Source organism: Schistocerca cancellata, chromosome 9 (assembly GCF_023864275.1).
Source record: "Schistocerca cancellata isolate TAMUIC-IGC-003103 chromosome 9, iqSchCanc2.1, whole genome shotgun sequence".
Classification (NCBI taxonomy): domain Eukaryota; kingdom Metazoa; phylum Arthropoda; class Insecta; order Orthoptera; family Acrididae; genus Schistocerca; species Schistocerca cancellata.
Genome location: NC_064634.1, coordinates 488,279,948 through 488,293,784, shown reverse-complemented (window position 1 = coordinate 488,293,784; position 13,837 = coordinate 488,279,948).

Sequence of the window (13,837 nt, the reverse complement as noted above, 5' to 3'; positions counted from 1 at the left end):
TAGTGGAAACCAGACTACCTAATCCCTCAAACAGAAACCACAGCAGAAGTCCAAGTAGGAATTGACACTCGGCCGCTGCGACCAAACCCTTCATAGAATAAGTCCTGCACAGTCATATCATTTAGTGTCAACAATCATTTGTTTCCATTTCATTTATATAGTCGTTTAGCGTATTGCAGTTTATTTGTTTAGAATTACACTTTTTGGATGATTTCTTATAGTAGCTTGTCACGTCTCAGCAAAGGTGTGTGTTGGAACAACGTGAAAATTGCTCTTATGCTTCAGAAATAATTGCACAAGTCTTGCAGAGACAATTCTTCTGAGAATTCATCTTGGAATATAATAGTGGGTTGATTTCTTCTGCTGCTGTTGTGTGCATTGTTGATATTGGGTGCATTACCAGTGGGGCGAATGCACAGTTCGTTGCACCATTCGGAGCGAGGAGAAAACGGTGATGTCACAGAAGTTGGTTTGCGACGCGATAGCGGATCTTGGGGTGACTTTGATCATGCCACCGATATCGATGGGGGTATCGTGCCTAAGCCAGAGGCGTGTTGACGTCCGATTCTGGCTTTTATTTTTTCTCGCTGTAGTTCGATTACAGTTATCGCCAGTGGAGCGATGTGTTCTCGTTGGTCGTTACACTTATAGATAATCGCCTATGGAGCGATGTTTTTCACTGGTGGTACTTTTTCGTCTGTGGTTATCGCAGTGCGATAATATTTGCCTCGCGGTATTTCGATTGTGGATCGCCAGCTCCAGAGGCGCGTATTCGACAAAGATTTGTATTACGTGGTGTGGGCACGTGGAGTTCGAGTCGTCGTAGTACGTTTTTAGACTAAGAGGAAGAAAATGGTGAATGGGATCAGATGAAAACGGAAGATAACCACAAATCCTTACGCACAACAAGTTATAAAAAAACTGTTATTCGATGATATCTGTACGTCGACTTTTGAGACTTATTTTTCAGTTTCAGAGGGAAAGGTGAATTCGTGCCAGTGTCTGATCTATCCTGAAAGCACAGCAAGGAGTGCACAGATGGAACTGAGCGACACTCGACCCGGATTCTGCGCCAGATGTTGGCATTAGCGTCACCATCCAGTAAGTGGGGATCAGGAGAAGTATCGATCTCCAGATTTGAGTTTAAGCAGAAAGGATTAGAGATAGGTAGATTTGGTACTGGTTAAATTATATTTAGATGTAATTGTTGCATTGTGTGAGAGTGCATGAAGTATGAAAGTGCAGACTGTGCCGACGTAGCCCATTGGGATATATGACTGGTGTTGGGCAACTAACAGAACACTAACTTACACTACAGCCACATGACTTCACCACTAGAAAGTGATTACTTTATGTCTCTTAGATAAGCAATTAATTATCGATGATATTGCGATTTTTCTTTTCAAAAGACCCTTAGTAGTAACATTATTTAAATGAAAGAAGGCAGTAAGGTACTTTCTTTGTTTTTTGCATTAATCATATTGTAAAGTTTCAACTACAAACATTTCATATTTTTGTTATGACCTTCGCCTATGGCTGTCTAAATGTCTCTGTGGGTGCTGTAGTTAGTCTGTCTTCACAGCCCTTACGTCAGCAGTATTTAGAGGGATAAAGAATAACTCTAGAGTCTTTTCTAAATACTGATTCTAGAAATTTCTGTAAGTAGTCTCTCCCGAGAGTGAGTAATTTCAAGGGTGACACGCACATGAGATTTGTAAACAGTCTCGTTTGGAGACTGAATGCCTGTTCCCAGAATAATGTCAGTGAACCAAAGTCTGTCACCTGCCTTACTTACGATTGAGCTCATCGATTAGTCCGCTTCATATCCTTACAAACTATTATGCTCGGGTATTTACGTGGGTCGCCCTTATCTGGTTGTGAATAATTAATATTATTGTCCTAGGATACTACGTTTTTTTCGTTTTCCAAATGCATATCTTTACATTTATGTACATTAAAAGATAGATGCCAATATTTCAGAATGCAGTCCTGTCACCAATCGCACAGTGGTTTTTATTTTTTGTTACCGGTTTCGACAGATTTGTCTTAAGTGTAAGATGTGTATCGCAAAAACTTATTTAATATTGGTTTAGTCAATATCATCATCACAGAAGCATAATGGCATGCCAGGCCTAAAAATGTATATATATATATATACTCTTGGAAATGGAAAAAAGAACACATTGACACCGGTGTGTCAGACCCACCATACTTGCTCTGGACACTGCGAGAGGGCTGTACAAGCAATGATCACACGCACGGCACAGCGGACACACCAGGAACCGCGGTGTTGGCCGTCGAATGGCGCTAGCTGCGCAGCATTTGTGCACCGCCGCCGTCAGTGTCAGCCAGTTTGCCGTGGCATACGGAGCTCCATCGCAGTCTTTAACACTGGTAGCATGCCGCGACAGCGTGGACGTGAACCGTATGTGCAGTTGACGGACTTTGAGCGAGGGCGTATAGTGGGCATGCGGGAGGCCGGGTGGACGTACCGCCGAATTGCTCAACACGTGGGGCGTGAGGTCTCCACAGTACATCGATGTTGACGCCAGTGGTTGGCGGAAGGTGCACGTGCCCGTCGACCTGGGACCGGACCGCAGCGTCGCACGGATGCACGCCAAGACCGTAGGATCCTACGCAGTGCCGTAGGGGACCGCACCGCCACTTCCCAGCAAATTAGGGACACTGTTGCTCCTGGGGTATTGGCGAGGACCATTCACAACCGTCTCCATGAAGCTGGGCTACGGTCCCGCACACCGTTAGGCCGTCTTCCGCTCACGCCCCAACATCGTGCAGCCCGCCTCCAGTGGTGTCGCGACAGGCGTGAATGGAGGGACGAATGGAGACGTGTCGTCTTCAACGATGAGAGTCGCTTCTGCCTTGGTGCCAATGATGGTCGTATGCGTGTTTGGCGCCGTGCAGGTGAGCGCCACAATCAGGACTGCATACGACCGAGGCACACAGGGCCAACACCCGGCATCATGGTGTGGGGAGCGATCTCCTACACTGGCCGTACACCACTGGTGATCGTCGAGGGGACACTGAATAGTGCACGGTACATCCAAACCGTCATCGAACCCATCGTTCTACCATTCCTAGACCGGCAAGGGAACTTGCTGTTCCAACAGGACAATGCACGTCCGCATGTATCCCGTGCCACCCAACGTGCTCTAGAAGGTGTACGTCAACTACCCTGGCCAGCAAGATCTCCGGATCTGTCCCCCATTGAGCATGTTTGGGACTGGATGAAGCGTCGTCTCACGCGGTCTGCACGTCCAGCACGAACGCTGGTCCAACTGAGGCGCCAGGTGGAAATGGCATGGCCAGCCGTTCCACAGGACTACATCCAGCATCTCTACGATCGTCTCCATGGGAGAATAGCAGCCTGCATTGCTGCGAAAGGTGGATATACACTGTACTAGTGCCGACATTGTGCATGCTCTGTTGCCTGTGTCTATGTGCCTGTGGTTCTGTCAGTGTGATCATGTGATGTATCTGACCCCAGGAATGTGTCAATAAAGTTTCCCCTTCCTGGGACGATGAATTCACGGTGTTCTTATTTCAATTTCCAGGAGTGTATATATATAAGACATTTCACATAAGTAACTTCCTGTCAGACTGTGTGCCCGACCGAGACTCGAACTCGGGACCTTTGCCTTTCGCGGGCAAGTGCTCTGCCATCTGAGCTATCCAAGCGTGGTAGAGCACTTTCCCGCGAAAGGCAAATGTCCCGAGTTCGTGTCTTGGTCCGGCACACAATGTTGATCTGCCAGGAAGTTTCATATCAGCGCACACTCCGCTGCAGAGTAAAAATCTCATTCTGGGGACATTTCACATAGTTCCACTTAAACTATTGCTGACATTAATATGTAAAAGGAATGGACTTATTTTCACCAGAAGATGTGCTATGCAGTCGAGATAGTGTGTATTTTTCAATGCAAGGTGATCATTCAACAAACCATTGGCTTTTAGGTAGGAGTGCTTATATTCCAAAAGGTCCATGTACATTTTGTAACTCTTGTTAATTGCATGCAAAATTCTCATGTTAAGCAAACATGGAGGGGGTAGAGTCTACTTCTCGACTTTGATATGTTCTGCAGTGGTGAAAATTAGCGCATTATGTGTAGATATTAATGTGAACAATAGTTTATGTGGAACTATGTGCACTGTCTTTCAAATGTATTATATATATCGTCGTTTATATATCTTTCTATACTTTCTATATGCTCTTATATATGTTCCTTGCTAATAGCACAACTATGTACATAAATGTGATAACTTTACTGTAAATTATCAATCTATGGTTATAATTATCACGTACAATATATGCATTTTTGGACACGTCATGGTATTATTCTCCTGTGAAGCCGATATTGACATCTACTAAATCAGTATTAAGTAAGTTTTTGTAAAACACTTCTTACTTTACATAAATGTTTTTATGATTTATATTACCTGGTATTTTGTAGGCGTCGGAAGATGACAGACCCAAAATAAAAACGACTGTGGGACTGAAGACTGGATTTTTTCTGAAATATGTGCATCTAGCTGTTAATGTACATAAAATTAAAGTTAAGCGCTTCATAAAACGAAAGAAACGATAGTATCCTTTGATTAAAAGTCTAGCTGTCAGTGTCTGCAGCAGATCGAAATCTTATCATGATTTCGCTGAATATTTCTGTAACATTTCTCAGACAATACTTCATTTTATGTAACAGCATGACCTGTGAAATTTCTGAGGCTATCATCAATATTGTCCGCAATGTCATTAATATACAACACAAACAACAGGAATCCCAACATACTTCCGTGAGGAATATCCAAAGTCACTCCTAAATTTGTCGATGATTCCCTATTCAAGATGATATGCAACGTCTTCCCTACCACGAAATCCTCGATCAGGCATCAAATTTTACTCGATACACCATTCACGAGTACTTTTGATAATAAACGTAGGTTTGGTGCTCAGTCAAACTCTCGAACCAAACTTTGGCACACCAGTAATCAAGATGGACAAATTGCTGAAAGCTTATTTATCAACTTGAATGTGAATACTGAGACACAGTAGCCGTGGAACACGTAAAAATTTTAAAACAGGACAGAAAGAACACAATGGGTGTCAGAACTATGAAACCATTACACATTCGCAGAGCAGCTGAGCCGCCATAACCACTATCCCACCAACACATAAAAGGACACGAAAGTCATCTAGATAAATACTCGTAACAAATATGTTACACCAGTACAGGAAAAGTGCCACATTCAGAAAGCTAATGCAGAAAACAAGCAGATATTAAAGGACTAGATACATACGAACACGAATACACTGCTAAACCTCATAAAAGAACTGAAATATAAGAAAAACAGCACATATACTTACATACACATAACTATATATAAAAATATAGCAATTCACACACACACACACACACACACACACACACACACACACACACACACTGCAGATACCAAGAATTGGTAACAAAATTCAGTAGGTGGCAACAACATTCAAACAAAAACACGAAGAAAATGTGTTTTCATACTCTCTGTGCATTGCTAGTGATAATCGGAAATAATGGAAGCAGAACAACTGATTTAAAACCACCAAACCAAGCAAACATGGAAAGCAACATCTACAAACCTTTTAAGAATGAATTTCGATTATTGAATAACGGCCAACTGGCGGCGTCAGGGCAGCAAAAGTTGAACAGATCCGCAGGTGTCCCTTTTGCCTCCAACTGTCCATCATTTCTTTGAGTGCATTCGACGCTAATGATCACGAGTAAGGGTGTAAAGTCGGCCTCGGCTCCATCACGCTGGAACCACATGCGTGAATCGACGTCAAGTCGCCCTCGTGAGGCAGGCGGTCCTTCTACTCATGCAGAGAACACGGACGCCTCAGCCTTTACGTTGGTAAGGCTTTCGAATAGCTCCGTGCAGTGACGTGTTTTTTAGGAAGTTCTGACGCGGTAGCAAAACCAGCGGGCGCGGTGCATGCTGCGAAGCCGCAGAGGCCGCATTGACCGCAAGAATGCGACAGCCCAAGGGCTCCCGCTCTCCGCTAGACCAACCCGCACGTTGCGACCTCTGGGTTGGGTGCTATTAAGCTAATTTAGAACTCTGTACTACAATGCTGACAGTTCCCAGGTAAAGTTCGCAGCTGGTTACAGAAACCGGTTAACTGAGCTGCTCCCCTGTGGCAATGCGTAAAATAATAACTTGAGATTACAGACAGAGTACGATGGGAAATCATCAAGTAATAATTGTGTGGCCTAATGCGAGAACAGCCAACATCAGTTTTTCATGAATTTAAGATACGCTGCACAATCTACTAAGAAAGTGTGGTGTCACCGCCAGACACCACACTTGCTAGGTGGTAGCTTTAAATCGGCCGCGGTCCATTAGTACTTGTCGGACCCGCGTGTCGCCACTGTCAGTACTTGCAGACCTAGCGCCACCACATGGCAGGTCTAGAAAGACGGACTAGCACTCGCCCCAGTTGTACGACGACTTTGCTAGCGACTACACTGACGAAGCCTTTCTCTCATTTGCCGAGAGACAGTTAGAATAGCCTTCAGCTAAGTCCATGACTACGACCTAGCAAGGCGCCATTAGCCTTACAGTGCTTGTAATTAAAGTCTCATTTGTATCGTCAAGAGCGATGTACCACAATGATGGAATAAAGTTAAGTATCTGAGGAGCTGCATACTTATCTCTATAGCATTCACAAAGTATCCTGTTCCAGAACTCACGCCAGCCGGCGTGTGTGTACGCGTGCCTTCGGTTACCCGTCACGGTGGACTGGCTGTCTTGTCAGTCCACTACAGAAAGTTACCTAGTTTTGTATATGAGAATAACTGTAACCTTAACGGGAACGACACGAGGAGTAACACAATGGTAGTGACCGAGCGAGTTGGCGCAGTGGTTAGCAAGAGAAAAAGACTGATAACCAACGAAAGGATAACGTTCTACGAGTCGCGGCGTGGAATGTTAGAAGCTTGAATGTCGTAGGGAAGCTAGAAAATCTTAAAAGGCAAATGCAAAGGCTCAATTTAGATACAGTAGGAGTCAGTGAAGTGAAATGGAAAGAAGACAAGGATTTCTGTTCAGATGAATACAGAGTAGTAAGAACAGCAGCAGGAAATGGTGCAATGGGAGCAGGATTCGTTATGAATACGAAGATACAGTAGATAGTGTGTTACTGTCTATAGTTCAGTAATAGGGTTGTTCTTATCAGAATCAACAACAAACCAACACCGACAACGATAGTTCAGGTATACAGGCCGACGTCAAAAGCTGAAGATGAAGAGATAGAGAAAGTATATGAGGATATTGAAAGGGTGATACAGTACGTAAAGGGAGATGAAACTCTAATAGTCATGGGGAACTGAAATGCAGCTGCAGGGGATGAAATAGAAGAAATGGTTACAGGAGAATATGTCCTTGGGTAAAGAAATGACAAAGGAGAAAGACTAATAGAGTTCTGTAACAAATTTCAGCTAGTAACAGCGAATACTCTGTTCAAGAATCACAAGAGGAGAAAGGGTGCTGGGAAAAGGCCGGGTGATACGGGAAGATTTCAGTTAGGCCACGTCTTCGTCAGCCAGAGATTCTGAAATCAGGTACTGGATTGGAAAGCGTATCCAAGAGCAGATATAGACTCATGATCACGATGTAGTAGTGATTAAGACGACGCTAAAGTTCAAGTGATTAGTCACGAAGAATCAATAGGAAAAGATGTCGAATACAGAAGTAATAAGCAATGACAAGATATGCTAGAAGTTCTCTACGGCTATTGATACAGCAACATGAAATAGCTTAGTTGACAGTACACTTGAAGAGGAATGGATATCGCTCAAAAAGGAAATCACAGGAACTAGAAGCAAAACATAGGTACAAAGAAGTAACAGAAGAACCACTTCAGTCTATCGATGACAGAAGGAAGTACAAAAATGTTTCTGGAAGATTAAAGAATAGAGAAATACAAGTGACTGAGGAATGAAATAAATAGGAAGCGCAGGGAAGCTAAGAAGAAATGTCTGCATGAAAAATGAAAAAAATGAAGAAGAAATGATTGAATGACTCACTCAGCATGTAGGAAAGTCAAAACGTATTTCGGTGAAATTAAGAGCGAGGATTGTAACATGAAGAATGCGACGAGAATTCCACTGTTAAATGCACAGGAGAGAGCGGATAGGCGGAAAAACTACACTGAAGGCCTCTATAATGGCGAAGATTTGTCTGATATGATAGAAGAAGAAACAGCAGTCGATATAGAAGAGATAGTTAATTCAGTATTAGAATCAGAATTTAAAAGAGTTTCGAAGGACTTCAAATAAGACAGGAGGGATAGATAACGTTCAATCAGAATTTCTAAAATCATTGGGGGAAGTAGAACGAAACGACTATTCACGCTGGTGTAAAGAATGTGTGTCTGGGAATATACCGTCTGACTTTCGGAATAAAATACGTACAATTCCGAAGGCTGCAAGAGCTGACAAGTGCGAGAGTTATCGCACAATCAGCTTAACAGCACATGCATCCAAGTTGCTGACAGGAATAATGTACAGAAGAATGGAAAAAATATTGAGGATGTGTTGGATGAGGATCAGTTAGGCTTTAGGAAAGGTAAAGGCACCAGAGAGCCAATTCTGAAGTTGCGGTTGGTAATGGAATGGTGACTAAAGAAAAATCAAGACACGTTCATAGCATTTGTGGATCTGGAAAAGGCATTCGACAGTGTAAAATGGTGCAAGATGTTCGAAATTCTGAGAAAAATGGGGGTAAGCTATAGGGAGAGACGGATAATATACAATATGTATTAGAGCCAAGAGTGAATAATAAGAATGGATGACCAAGAACGGGGGTGTAAGACAGGGAAGTAGCCTTCGTTCCAGCCGTTCAATCCCAATATCGAAGAAACGATTATGGAAATAAAAGAAAGGTTCGGGAGTCGAATTAAAATTCAAGGTGAACGTATGTCATGATACGGTTCGCTATCTTTAGTGAAAGTGACGAAGGATTAGATAATCTGCTGAATGAAATGAAATCTAATGAGTACAGAATATGGATTAAGAGTAAATCGAAGAAAGACGAAAGGAATGAGAAGTTGATGAAATGAGAACAGAGAGAAACTTAACGTTAGGATTGATGGTCACCAAGTAGATGAAGTTAAGGAATTCTGCTACCTAGGCATCAAAATAACCAAAGACGCACTGAGCAAGAAGGACGTCAAAAGCAGACTGGTACTGAGAAAAAGGGCATTCCTGGCCAAGGGAGGTCTGCTAATGTCAAACATATGCCTTAATTCGAGGAAGAAATTTCTGAGGATGTACTTTTGGACCACAGCATTGTGTGATAGCGAGACATGAATTTTGGGAAATCTGGAACAGAAGAGAATCGAAGCATTTGAGATATGATGCTACGGGCGAATGTTGAAAATTAGTTGGACTGATAAGGTAAGGAATGAGGAGGTTCTGCACAGACTCGGAAAGGAAAGGAATTTGTGGAAAAGACTGAAAAGGAGAAGGGACAGGATGATAGGATATCTGTTAAGACATCAGGGAATGACTTCCATGGTACTAGAGGGAGCTGTGGAGCTGTAGAGGGCAAAAACTATAGAGGAAGAAAGAGATTGGAATATACCCAGCAAATAACCAAGGTTGCAAGAGCTACTCTGAGATGAAGAGGTTGGCACAGGTGAGGAATTCTCGGCGGGCCGCATCAAACCAGTCAGAAGACTGATGATGACTCAAAAAAAAAAAAAGTTAGATTCGAGTGCGGTGTAGACCCCACGAAGGCATGATCCCAAATTGTCAAGAAGGCACTGTGCGATACGGTGGTGGTCCCATAATAATGCGGGCTGTGCTTACGTGGCATGGACCGGATTTTCTGGTCCACCTGAACTGACTGTTGACTGGAAATGGTTATGTTCGGCTATTGCAGACCATTTGTAGCCACTCATGGACTTCAAGTTCCCAAACAACGATGGAATTTTTACGGATGACAATGCGCCATGTCATCGGGCCACAATTCTTTACGACTGGTTTGAAGAACATTCTGAACAATTCGAGTAATGATTTGGCCACCCAGATCGCCCAACATGAATCTCATCGAAGATTTATGGGACATAATCGAGAGCTCAGTTGGTGCCCAAAATCCTACACTGGCAACCTTTCGCAATTGTGGACGTCTGTAGAGGCAGCATGGTTCAGTATTTCTACAGTACACTTGCAACAGGTTGTTTAGTCCATGCGACTTCGAGTTGCTACACTACGCAGAAGAAAAAGATGTTCAGCGTACTATAAACACGTCGCCCGTCGTCGATAGTTAATGCTGCCCGTAAGGAACTGGGGCAGATCGGTAGTAATAAGGAAAGAGAAATAAGAAAATAAATAAATAATGAATAATAACTCCTATCCGGATATCACCTCCTGCTGAAACACATCAAGCTAAATGTACACTTGAGAATTACACGTGTCTGATTAGAAACAGCCTGTGTGAATAAAGCTACGACATTACTGGCAACTGGAGAGTCTGATTTCACAAAAAAGGGCAATGGGCAGTTGCCTCAGTGGGATTTGCAACTCGATTGTTCTCGCATGGGCAGGGTGGCACTTCCGTTATTAATCTACACGGCGAGGCGGCTAAGATGAGCCACCAGAAATATATACAGAATGAGTAAATATACCGAGGTGGCATGTTAGAGCGCACAATATGGTGAATTTCCTGATGGTCGTCAGTAGGAGGTTGTCGAGCGATTATAATCTATGATGGGCAACCTCGCACTTGCTCGGGGTGCGGGAAAGAAGGTCACGTCCGCTCGGAATGCCTCCAGCGACGTTTAGTGCAAACCCCACGGGATGACGTTCAGACACCACAACAGATGACTGTCTTACCGGTGACCTTTGTGGAAGCCCTGAGAGGCAACGTGAGGGAGATTTCCGATGGGCACCAGCAGCTGCCCCCTATAGAGAACATGGACACCAACGGACTGGAACTCAGACCACCGGTTCCACCACAGCAGACACAGAACACCACACAAGAGATGCAGCTGACGGCCGCTCCAGGCTCATCCGTGGTGGCTGCCAGTGCTTCCACCGAGAGCGTGATAGGCCAGGCCCAAGACGGAGGATACGCAACCCCAACGGCCGATGCGGAAGCAAGGCAACGGAAACAGCGTTCGCCGAAGAGATGAAAGAAGCGTCGACTGACTTCTGCTGACGATAGCCATAGTCCCGAGGGGACAGTGGACGACAACGACAGTATCGACCTGAGACCAGTGGATTCAACAGATACCGAGGTGACGGTGCAGGAATTACACAGCGACGATAACTTGAATTCTCCTTCTGGTGACCGGAAGGCAGAAGTGGAGATGACAATTGTCCAACATCAGAGCGGTGACAACGTTGCCTCCCATCCTTCGACCAGTTCCGGAAATATGCTGGGGGAGTGGCCGCAAGAAATGGACCAACAGGAACAGAATGAAATTACGAACGCGCCGATTGAGGATAGTCCTGGCCAGAGGCCGGGAGGGGTCGGGAAATGTTGAACAACTTAGTGTGGTGAGGAGCGCCGGGAGTGCAGATAGACGCTTAATGACACCGCCCTACAACTGATGAACACACGCCAGGCGTACCGCATTGCCACGATAAACATTAATGGCATTCGGACATCACTTAAAATTCAAATGCTGAAAGATATGTTACGCGCTGCGGACGTGGATATTGTACTCCTCCAAGAAGTGCGTTTCACGTCGCCGCCAGAGTTCTACGGCTACGAGGCACATTATTCAGTGCACGATGAAAGTGGATGCGGTGTGGCGATCCTCACCAGGGAAGGAATAGGACTGGAGGACGCCATGTCCCTCCCTTCGGCACGTGGCATAGCGATCACTGTCGACGGCGTTCGTTTCATCAATTTATACGCGCCATCTGGCTCCACAAAACGAAGAGAAAGGCCGACATTTTACACCGAAGAGATAGCACCGTTGTTCGCTGGACACTATGATAACTATATAGTGGGCGGCGACTTTAATTGTGTCGTCGACAAAAAATACCAAGTACCTCATTACGTGCCATGCATGGAACTGCGTGGGTTGATTACCGAAATGGCGCTTCTGGATACCTGGGAACTGCAGCATGGCGACAGACCGGGTTACACGTTTGTAACGGGACACTCGGCGAGTAGACTTGATAGAGTGTATGTGACACGAGCTCTACGGACGGCGATACTGGATGCCGAAATCTGGCCAGCGGCTTTTACGGATCATATGGCGTACGTCTGTACGATTTTACTAACGCGTCAGAAGATATGGCGGAGTAAGGGTCCTTGGAAAATGAATTGTGCACTTTTACGTTTCGCTGCATGTCGCCGGCATGGGAGACCTGCGTTCGCCGTCAACAAGCATACACCTCAGTTCTCCAGTGGTGGATCAAATGCGCAAAACCAACGTTACGGAGAACGTTGATACGATACGGGCAGGACAAATCGCAGTGGAACCGCACGACGGCTGATTTTTATTTTACAACCCTGAGGGAGCTGATGACCCAACAACCATCGCCGGAACGGCACACGGCCATACGCAGGATAAAAGCCAAGTTATTACAGCTGACGAGACTAAGAATGGAAGGTATAATGGTCCGGGAGTGATTGGCGGACACAGTTACTGCCGAAACCCCCTCCATGCACCACGTGGTACGTGAACGCCAACGACGACGCAGGACATTGATCAGGGAACTAATCTCTGAAACTGGCCAGCAAGTTGTGAACCAGCGTGATATTGCTCATGTGTTTACTATTTCGGCCATTTATATGGACCTGTACAAGTGAACCACGAGACACTACATGATGTCATCTCGGAAATGCCAGATAGAGGACCACCACTGGATGCAGAGACTTTCATCACAGCGATAACAGAGGACGAGCTGACAGATGCAATTGCGAGGGGGGCTCCGAACAAGTCCCCAGGACAGGACGGCTTCCCAATTGAATTTTACCGCGCCTTTGCATACCTCATGGGACGGACCTGGATTCAGATGTACAACGAACTCCTGTTACCACAGACTGAGATACCTGCCGAATTCACGGAGGGTATCATCATCCCAATACCCAAACCACGCGGTGGCAGAAGGCCAGGAGATTATAGACCACTCACTCTCTTGAACTGCGACTATAAGATTTTCGCGCGCATCCTTGGGGCCCGCCTACGGTCTTCAATTTCTGATAGACTCCTCATAGATCAAACTTGCATCGGCGGTAAGAGTAACGTACATACGGCGCTCGGTGACTACCGAGATATCATCGCATTAGCAGCGTCATGCCGAGTGCGTGGAGCACTCGTCGCTATTGACTTCGATCATGCGTTCGACAGAGTGGATCATACCTTTTTGCATGCGGTGATGGGCAGATTGGGAATCCCACAGGCATTCATTCTAGTGATCATGCGACTGCTACACGGCGTGCGGTCAAAGGTCTCGGTGAATGGACGGGGCACTGACTACATGTTGTTTCAAGGTCAGTTCGTCAAGGTTGCCCCCTTTCGATATTTTTGTATGCAATGGCTTTGGAACCCTGTCTATATGGTCTCCGAAGACGGTTGGAGGGAGTGCCGTTGCCACAACTGACTTTTCATTGCCGCGCTTATGCTGACGATGTGATGCTGGTGGCAAGGACAGGCGACGAAGTACATACGGCGTTGGCATGGATACAGCAATACGGGATGGCGGCAGGAAGCGTGCTTAATCTACAGAAATCGCGCTGCATCAATGTCGGTCGAGCATTACAACCGGGGGATGAAGGCCCGCTCATGTTAGTTAAGACCATAAAATGTCTAGGT